The sequence below is a fragment of the Syngnathus floridae genome, chromosome 4 (assembly GCF_059516105.1).
Source record: "Syngnathus floridae isolate MCC-2025c chromosome 4, RoL_Sflo_1.0, whole genome shotgun sequence".
In the NCBI taxonomy this organism is placed as follows: domain Eukaryota; kingdom Metazoa; phylum Chordata; class Actinopteri; order Syngnathiformes; family Syngnathidae; genus Syngnathus; species Syngnathus floridae.
Genome location: NC_142416.1, coordinates 2,127,596 through 2,137,352, shown reverse-complemented (window position 1 = coordinate 2,137,352; position 9,757 = coordinate 2,127,596). Strand labels below are relative to the sequence as shown.

The window sequence follows — 9,757 nt, the reverse complement described above, 5'->3', positions numbered from 1 at the left end:
TGCCGATCTGCTCGGCTGGAGCTATTTTTGGCCACCTGGCGCGTGCGCACGGGCTCCCGGTTGTCCCGGTTGTCCCGATTGGCATGCGTGAGTGCGCCGGGCGCTGGATGTTGAATGAGTGAATGTTGAACGTGATGGCAAACCATTCTACCTGATATGTCAGACCTCAGCGCATTTCAAAGATTCAAATCTTCAGCGCCATGCACTTCAGCTCACTCCATGCTAACATTGATCATGCGTCGAACCCGCAACATCATGCTTAAGAGGTGGACATGCTAACTGTCAGGTATTTTCTCTGACTGAGTATCTGTATAAAAGAAAAGGATCAGCAGACAAAACAAGTGAGGCAGAATATTGAGGTTTTTCTCGCGAGGAGTGCATTCAGATTTACAGCAATCTGACTACACTAAAAATCTGTTTGCACTCTTCGCTCTTTTTATTTGGAATGCCCTACCCACAATGTGAGACTAGCCCCTAATAGGTGGGGAGAAGGCGTGGGCTTTGTCTCATGAGAGAAGAAACGAGATTCTATGTGAACCAAGAAGTCACAGACAAGATGCCATGAGAAACGAATGCAAGGACAAAATGCTATGTGACCAAGAAGTCACAGACAAGACGCCATGAGAAAAGATGCAAGGACAAATGCCATGTGCAGACATCAACAAAATAGATTGAGCTATCAACAACTTTCTTGGATTCCCAGAGGTGTAGAAGGTCAGGAAGCTCCAGACAGCATCGTTTGACTTGTTGTTGTTGGTGGACGTCTGCAGGGCGAAACAGCAAGCATTCTGTGCAATAATCTTATTAATAAGTACTCATTAGAGAACGCATGATAACATATATATACAATTTATCTAACACTAACCAGTGCGCCATTATGTCAACGCATAATAACTAAGTCTGCTGATCAAAACAGCAGTTACTAGATGACGTCGCTACGTCGTGGTCACGTGACGCAGACAAGACGTCAATGGGCGGACCTTCGTCCGAAATTAGAATCCGTGGGCAGAGTTAACTTGTTTAAAAGGGAGTGGGCAGAAGAGATATTTAATTTATTTAAATCTATTTTGAGTGCACAGCATTATGCCAATGCATAACAACTGTAAATCTACTAAACAAAACAGCGGTTGCTATATGACATCTGCCACGTTGTGGTCACGTGACAGACGTGACGTCGATGGGCGGAACTTCCGCCGGAATTCAAATCCGCGGGGAGAGTTAACTTGTTTAAAAGGGAGTGGGCAGAAGAATTATTTAATTTATTTAAATCTATTTGGAGTGTGCGCCATTATGTCAATGCATAACAACTGTAAGTCTACTAAACAAAACAGCGGTTGCTATATGACGTCTGCCACGTCGTGGTCACGTGACGCGGACGTGACGTCGACGCCTACTTTACATCCCACCGATCACAGGACCCCTCGGCTGCATAACCGCGCCTCCTTCCCAACCAATCGGATTTGCTATACGCGAAAACGACGCCAATGGGCGGAACTTCCGCCAAAATTTAAATCCGTGGGCGTGGCTCGCAACAGGAAGTAGGAAAATGGCGGCGACGTTGACAAAGACACAGCGGATGGTAACATACGACTAACAAGAGAAATATTTTTATTTTCTGCTTGCAACTGGACCGTCCAGAGCGTACACGGTAAGTACAACTCATCGTTTTTAAAAATAAGTACTTTTGTTCCCCTGAAAAGCGAGTGAGTGTGGCGTTTGGGGGGAACGTCGAATTTCGACGATTCTTTCTGGGCAACGGTTGTAAATGATTGCATTGATTAAAAAAGAAAACTTGATGTAACTCTACTCGACTTCCGGGTTGTTCTGACAGATCGTCGCTCTTCGGACACAAAGTATGGCAGCGGACCAAGAGGTATGTACGGCTTCGTGCACCAACTGCACCCTTCTCTTAGAGAGGTTGTCTCTGCTAGAGGGACGTGTCCGCCAGTTAGAGCAGAATAGTGCGATAACAGTAGTTGCGGCGGACACAGACGCGGGCTGTAGTCAGCCCGCTAGCCCGGTTAGCATTAGCCCCAAGCGGCTTGCTAATCGCGATGAGCCAGGTAAGACGCATAGCCGTCCAAAGTCATCTCGGTCTACTGGCCCTCGCACTTTGGTCATAGGCGACTCCATTACCCGAAACATTACGCTTAAAAATCCAGCCACGGTAATGTGTATTCCTGGGGGCAGAGCACCCGACATAGAAGCTAATCTTAGGGAGCTGACTCGCAATACTAGCTACTCAGACATAGTGATACACGTCGGCTCCAATGATGTTAGGATGAGACAATCAGAGATCACAAAGAAAAACATAGCGAGGACTTGTGATCTTGCCAGAAAGATGAGTCGGCATCGAGTATTTGTCTCTGGCCCCCTGCCTGGGAGAGGCACTGATGAGAGGTTTAGTAGATTAGTCCCCCTTAATCGATGGATGGCTGGGTTCTGTAAAAAGCAGGGACTGTATTCTATAGATAACTGGTCATCCTTCTGGGGCCGCCCCGACCTGCTGAGGAAGGACGGCCTTCACCCTAACCGTGAGGGCGCCTTCACTCTTTCTAGGAATATAGATTACTGTTTGAGCCACTCATGACAGGTCACTCTAGAGCAGGCCAGGGCACAGGTGATTAGACCACCTGTGAGGATGGGTTTGGAGTCTGTTAAGTTAAAGTTAACTAGCGCTAGGCTAGACTTTCAGCATACACATAGCTCCTCGTGTAGACTAGAGCGCGACAGTTTAAATAGTGCTGCAGTACACTTAAACACACTTTCTACTGGGGTAGTAGACAAATCCAATCACTCCGTCCCGACCGGTCTTGCTGATGAAACGGTGCCTGTTTTAGATAACTTCACATGTGTAACAAATATTCATCATCAAATTCCCACGGTCATTTCATCCCACCGCCCTAATAAACTTTTGAGAGGTGATATTAGGCCTAGAGAACACAATTTTACTCGCATCCCGTTTAAAAATCCTTCGATAGATACGCACCCTGATCAATCGATTACACTTAAATTCGGTTTTATGAATATTAGATCACTTCATACGAAAGCAATTCTCGTTAATGACCTTATCACGGAACATAATCTAAACGTTTTTGGTCTTTGCGAGACCTGGTTAAAACCTAATGAACTGCTGCCACTTAACGAGGCCTCGCCTCCAAATTTTGTGAGCTCGCATGTGGCACGTCCTCGAAAAAAGGGTGGGGGTGTCGCCCTCATCTCAAATTCTGAGCTTAGATTTAGGCCTCGCTCAATTCACGTATTTAAAACATTTGAAGTTCTCATTGTGCGATCCACTGCGTTACCGTCATTCTATCTTGTTGTTATTTACCGCCCACCCGGGGCTTACTCTGGCTTCATGGATGAATTTTCAGAATTTGTGGCTGATCTAGTGACAAATGCAGATAATATAGTTATCATGGGTGATTTCAACATCCACATGAATTCACCGTCAGAACCACTGACTTCGGCATTTCAAACTTTAATCGATACGTGTGGTTTTACGCAAGCTGTACAAGCAGCAACGCATAAGAATGGAAATACCTTAGATCTGGTATTATCCCGGGGACTAGCAACCTCAAATATAGCAGTACTGCCATACACTACTGTTCTGTCTGATCATTTCTTAATAAAATTTGAAATTTTAGTTCCTTGTCAAAGACAAGAGAGCAATCGGAATTATAGCAGCCGTAATCTTAACTCCATGACTGCAACTGCGCTGTCTGAGTTACTGTCGCCGGCAACCGCCATGTTTCCCGCATACAGCGGCTCTATCGATAATCTTACAAATGAATTCAATGCGACATTATTAAAAGCCATCGACTCTGTGGCACCGCTACGTCTGAAAACTCGCCGTAGATGGCCAACTCCGTGGTTCACAGATGAAACACGTACGTTTAAACAATTATATAGAAAGCATGAGCGCAGATGGCGTTTAACCAAACTTGAGGTTTTCCATCAGGCATGGAAGGACAGCCTCCTGAAATATAAAGATGCGCTAATTTTAGCAAAAACTCGTTATTTTTCGCAAGTCATTAATCTTAATAAAAACAATCCTAAATACCTATTTGATACAGTGGCAAAGCTAACTCTGCGCCAGCCGACCCCCGATAGCTCCTTCCACTCAGCTGACGAGTTTATGAAATTTTTTGCTCAAAAGATTGAGTCCATTAGGGACGAGATCAAGAATACCATGCCAATCGCTCCGCTGGTTACTAGCGCTGGGGATAATGCAATAACCCTCTCAAATTTTGATAGCGTTCCCTTGAAATGCTTACAAAATTGGTTAGTACGGCTAAACAAACAACATGTTTACTCGACCCGCTTCCAGCCAAACTACTTAAAGAATTATTTCCAATTTTAGGACCGTCCGTCTTAAATATAATCAATCTGTCTGTTTCCTCTGGGATAGTGCCAATAGCCTTTAAAACCGCTATTATTAAACCACTACTTAAGCGAGCAAATCTTGACCCGGACTGTCTCAGTAATTATAGGCCAGTTTCAAACCTCCCATTCATAGCAAAACTTCTCGAAAAAGTAGTAGCGCAGCAGCTTATTGATTACATGGTCGCTAATAATCGATATGACTCCTTTCAGTCTGATTTTAGAGCTAATCATTCTACAGAGACAGCACTTGCTAAAGTGACTAATGATCTCCTCATAGCTATGGATTCAAATACGTCGTCTGTATTGTTACTACTCGATCTTAGTGCTGCCTTTGACACTGTAGACTTTGATATTTTATTAGGGCGTCTTAAAAGTTGTGTTGGTATCTCAGGGTCAGCACTCAGCTGGTTCAATTCCTATCTATCAGGCAGGACGCACCGAGTGGTCCATGGTAATACGTCCTCTGAGCTTTATAATGTTACGTGTGGTGTTCCACAGGGATCGGTACTCGGACCGATTTTATTTAATATTTATATGATTCCGCTTGGGGACATAATACGTAAATATAATATTAGCTTTCAATGCTACGCGGATGACACCCAATTATATATGCCGTTATCGATGACAGATCCACGGGACTGTTGTAATCTCGAGGCGTGCCTTGCGGAGATCAAGCAATGGATGTCTCTCAACTTCCTTCGTCTTAACCCAGATAAAACTGAGATGTTGATAATTGGTCCTACTCGTTATCAACACTTATTTAAGGAAACCACTATAACTATAGATAACCGGACTATCACTCAGAGTGATACGGTAACTAATCTCGGGGTAATATTTGACCAAACGCTCTCCTTTCAAAAACACATTAAGAATATAACCAGGATTGCGTTTTTTCACCTTCGTAATATTGCTAAGATTCGTCCTATCCTCTCGACCGGGGATGCGGAAACCATTATACATGCGTTCGTTACGTCGCGCCTGGACTACTGTAATGTATTATTCTCTGGTCTTCCTAAGTCCAGTATCAAAAGTCTACAGTTAGTGCAAAATGCCGCTGCGAGGATGCTCTCACGGTCAAGAAAATTTGATCACATTACCCCAATATTAGCCAAATTACATTGGCTCCCGGTCCATTTAAGATGTGACTTCAAGGTTCTTCTACTAACCTATAAATCACTGCATGGCTTAGCGCCTTCATATCTCGTCGACCTAGTCGTTCCTTATGTTCCGTCTCGTAACCTTCGTTCGCAAAACGCTAGTCTTTTAGTTATACCGAGGGCCAAGAAAATGTCTGCAGGGTCTAGAGCATTCTCTATTCGGGCTCCAGAGCTTTGGAATGCCCTACCAATGGATATTAGAACTACTACCTAAGTAGAAACATTTAAGACACGTTTAAAGACACATTTCTATGAGATGGCCTTTAACTAACTTGTGATGGCCGATTTGGCCGGAGTTTGTTTTGTTCTCTATGCCCACCCCCTCCCCGGCTGGGGAGGGGGTTAGGTGGCTCAAAAGCTGATCACGGCTAGCTGGATTCTCGGGGACCAATTCAAGATGAAGGAACTGCAGCTCAACCCCCTTGAAGACACGGCCAGGACAACCGAGGGCACCTCCGACATCCATTTTTTCATTGATTTTCATATTATGTATTACTTGTGCACTCTCTGCATCCATTATAACCTGGTGATCCTAAAAGGGGGATCCTTCCATCTGTGGTCCCTTCTCAAGGTTTCTCATTTTCCCCTGGCAGGGGTTTTTTGAGTTTTTCCTTGCCCTTTTGGGAGCTTATGATCAGGGGATGCTTTGAGAATAATTGTCAATTTTTGGCTATGTGAAGCCCTTTGAGACTGTTTGTGATTTAGGGCTATACAAATAAACACGACTTGACTTGACTTGATTCCTTTTGCATCGGTTTGAACGGAATCGTGGCTTTGGCTCCCAATAAAAGACATCTACCAGGCAACCGACTCGCCGCGCCGCTCAACTAATAAGCAAGCGCAATGGGTGCCTCGCTGGATGGCGCGCATCAAACGTAGCGCAAACCTTCAAGCGTGCCGTCAATAAATTACCAGTTCATTGCGCTCTTCAGAAAGCAGGGCGTTTCGATCCTCCAGTTTCCTGATGACTGCGCTGAGCTCAGCGATTTTCAGATGAAACCGTCGCGTGTCCCGATCCTCCTGAGACTGAAAACGCCCCGCAACACACACACACAAGCACTCGTTCAAAGTTCAAAACTGTTTTTGTGCTACCTTCCTCCAGCAACGAACTAAGTCATGCGTACTGCAAGTGTGTGATGAGGTGGCTTACGCAATGAAGAGGATTGCTAGTAGCGGCGTTGACCCCACTTCCAGGGTAGTTTAGGCCCGCCCTTTGGGAATCCCTCAGGGCAGCGATCTGCTGCTCGGCAGCCTGAGTCTGCAGCTGAAGGCGGTGGACGTGGCCGGCCCCAGGGCTTCATCCAAAACACTAACCGCTCTGTCTTTCAGCTTGATTTCATCCGTCTGGATGTACAAACGGGGAGCGCTCAGGCAGGCGGGCAAACTCATTTGCCAGAATTGTGACAAAAACAAAGAGAGCAACCTGCCAATTTTTTTCTTGAATCGACTAGAACACCTTTGCTGTGACAAAAGCGAAGCGAGCAACCGGACATTTTCTTCTTGTGAAATAGAATAGAATAGAATGCCTTAGGTGTCATTGCACTGCAGGTATACAACGAAATTGGGAACATAGCCACGCACCGCGCATCTGATCAGTCCTACCAGTCGGCGGATCTCCCTCTCGCAGTCTCTCTTGGTTCGGCTCAGCTCCTCCCGATGCTGGTGATGAGCCGATCGGAGCTCGGCCGCTCGGGACTGCTAGGCCTGCTGGGCCGCTGCCAGGGCTTCTTCCGCGCTCCTGGTGGAGGCGACACCGCTCGGTCTCCCGACACCGCCGCGTCTCCTCCACCTCCGCCAGCAAAGCGCCCCCCCTCCTCACCTGAGCAGACATTGCGCCACACCGGGCCGTTGAGACCGCAACGGAGCGCCGCGACGCTTACTGGGGACAAGCTACACAATACGGTAGCGGCCGCATCGAAGCCCGACGTGGCGTGCGGATAGTCAGACACGGATAGAGCGGATCACCTTGTCCATGGAGCCGTCCCTCAGGCTGAGGACCAAGGCATTCAGTCGCTGGATCTCTCCATCTTTGATTTTGATCACTCTCATCAGCTCCATTTCATGCTGCCGCAGTAATGTCTCCCTGGTAATGGCTAACTCTTTCTGCTTCTCCTCATGGAGTTTGCTTTTGAGTTCCGTCATGGCGGCGGTGGCACGGTGGTGCTCCGCCCGCAGGTCCTGACTTCTCTCTCTCTCTCCAGACAGCTGACCTGACATGACTTAGACTTAGACTTAGACAAACTTTATTGTCATCTTGTCTGCACATGGTGCATACAAAACGAAATTCCGTTGCATACGTCTTACAACAAAGTAGTGATATTGCAGTTGAATAGAAGTAACATATCCTATGAAAATATATATATATACATATACTATATATATATATATATATATATTAAAAATAAGTATAAAGTGCAGCAGTGATAATTATGCAATAGTGCAAGTAGGCAAAACAGTATTCAAGAGTGTGCAGAGGAATGCTAAACCATGTATTAAACTTCTATTTAAAGGGTTTATACAAGTTCAGTAAAGTTGGTAGTGCGAGATAGTGCAAGATAGAGGTCCGTAGTGTCATAAAGTACAGTTCTGTGAATGTGTGATGCAGAGTTCAGTTTAGAGCTCAACAGTTCTAGTGTTCAACAGTCTGATGACAGCAGGGAAAAAGCTGTTGCAGAACCTGGTGGACCTGCAGCGGATGCTGCAAACCTCTTCCCAGAGGGCAGCAGGGAGAACAGTCCATGGTGGGGGAGTGATGGGTCACTGATGATGTTACGGGCACGGGACATGCAGCGCTGAGATGAAATGTCCTGAATGGAGGGAAGAGGAGCCCCTATGATCCTCTCTGCTGTCCTCACCACTCTCTTCACGTTCTTCCAATCGGAGGCGGTGCAGCCTCCACACCACACAGAGAGACAGCTTGTCAGAATGCTCTCTATGGTGCTCCTGTAGAACGTCCTCATGATGGGTGGGGGCAGGTGGGCTCTCCTCATCCTCCGCAGGAAGTACAAGCGCTTCTGTGCCCTCTTGACCAGTGCCGTAGTGTTCATAGTCCAGGTGAGGTCTTCTGTGATGTGGACCCCCAGGAATTTGGTGGTGCTGACCACCTCCACAGCTGAGCTGTTGATGATCAGTGGAGCGTGGTGAGGCTGTTTTTTCCTGAAGTCGACGATGATCTCCTTCATCTTCTCCTCATTCAGGATCAGGCTGTTTTCTCTGCACCAGCCCACCAGCTGCTCCACCTCCTCTCTGTAGTCCAGGTCGTTGTTGTCTCTGATGAGCCCCACCACCGTTGTGTCGTCTGCTGACTTCACGATGTGATTGGTGGTGAACCTGAGGACGCAGTCGTGTGTCATCAGGGTGAACAGCAGGGGGCTCAGGACGCAGCCCTGAAGGGAGCCTGTGCTGAGGGTGATGACATCAGAGGTGTTCTGTCCGACCCGGACTGACTGAGGTCTGTTGGTGAGGAAGTCTAGCAGCCAGTTGCGAAGGGGGGTGTTGAAGCCCAGGTGTTCCAATTTTCCTACCAGATGCTGTGGGATGATGGTGTTAAACGCTGAGCTGAAGTCCAGGAACAGCCTCCGCACATGGGTGTTCTTCTCCTCCAGGTGAGCCAGGCTCAGGTGAAGAACGGAGGAGATGGCGTCCTGAGTGGAGCGGTTTTGCCGGTCGGCAAACTGGAACGGGTCAAATAATAGGGGGAGTCTGGAAACGATGTGACCTTTAAGCAGCCTTTCGAAGCACTTCATCATAACCGGAGTCAGTGCAACAGGCCGGTAATCATTAAATGAGGTGATTTGAGGTTTCTTCGGCACCGGAATGATGGAGGCAGTCTTAAAGCACGCCGGCACTGTGGCTTGGCCCAGCGAGGTGTTAAAAATGTCTGTGATGACCCCAGCCAGATGACTTGCACATTCCCTGAACACACGCCCAGGAATGTTGTCGGGGCCAGGGGCCTTACAGGGGTTGACTCTCCTCAGGGTCTTCAACACATCGGCGGAGTCAAGGCAGAGTACCTCCTCTTCCTGATGGGGGACAGTTTTAACTGCTGGAGTGCCGTTTAGTGCCTCGAACCTCCCAAAGAAGTTATTTAGACCATTTAGAAATACACCCACCGGGGGGGGGGAGAGTGAGTTGTAGTCTGTAATCGCCCGTATGCCTTGCCACATACTCCTGATGTTTTTGACGTCGTGGAAACGATCCTGAAATTTTCGACT

At 47.2% G+C, this 9,757-nt stretch overlaps 1 long non-coding RNA gene across 1 annotated transcript; it reads left to right on the top strand.

Annotated features, from left to right (window-relative positions):
* The first annotated feature begins 986 nt into the window (after positions 1–986).
* Positions 987–6,278, top strand: LOC148398560 (uncharacterized). The gene is made up of 2 exons (XR_015858238.1): positions 987–1,648; positions 1,832–6,278. It is a non-coding gene; the product is annotated as an uncharacterized LOC148398560 (long non-coding RNA).
* Positions 6,279–9,757: the final 3,479 nt, after the last annotated feature.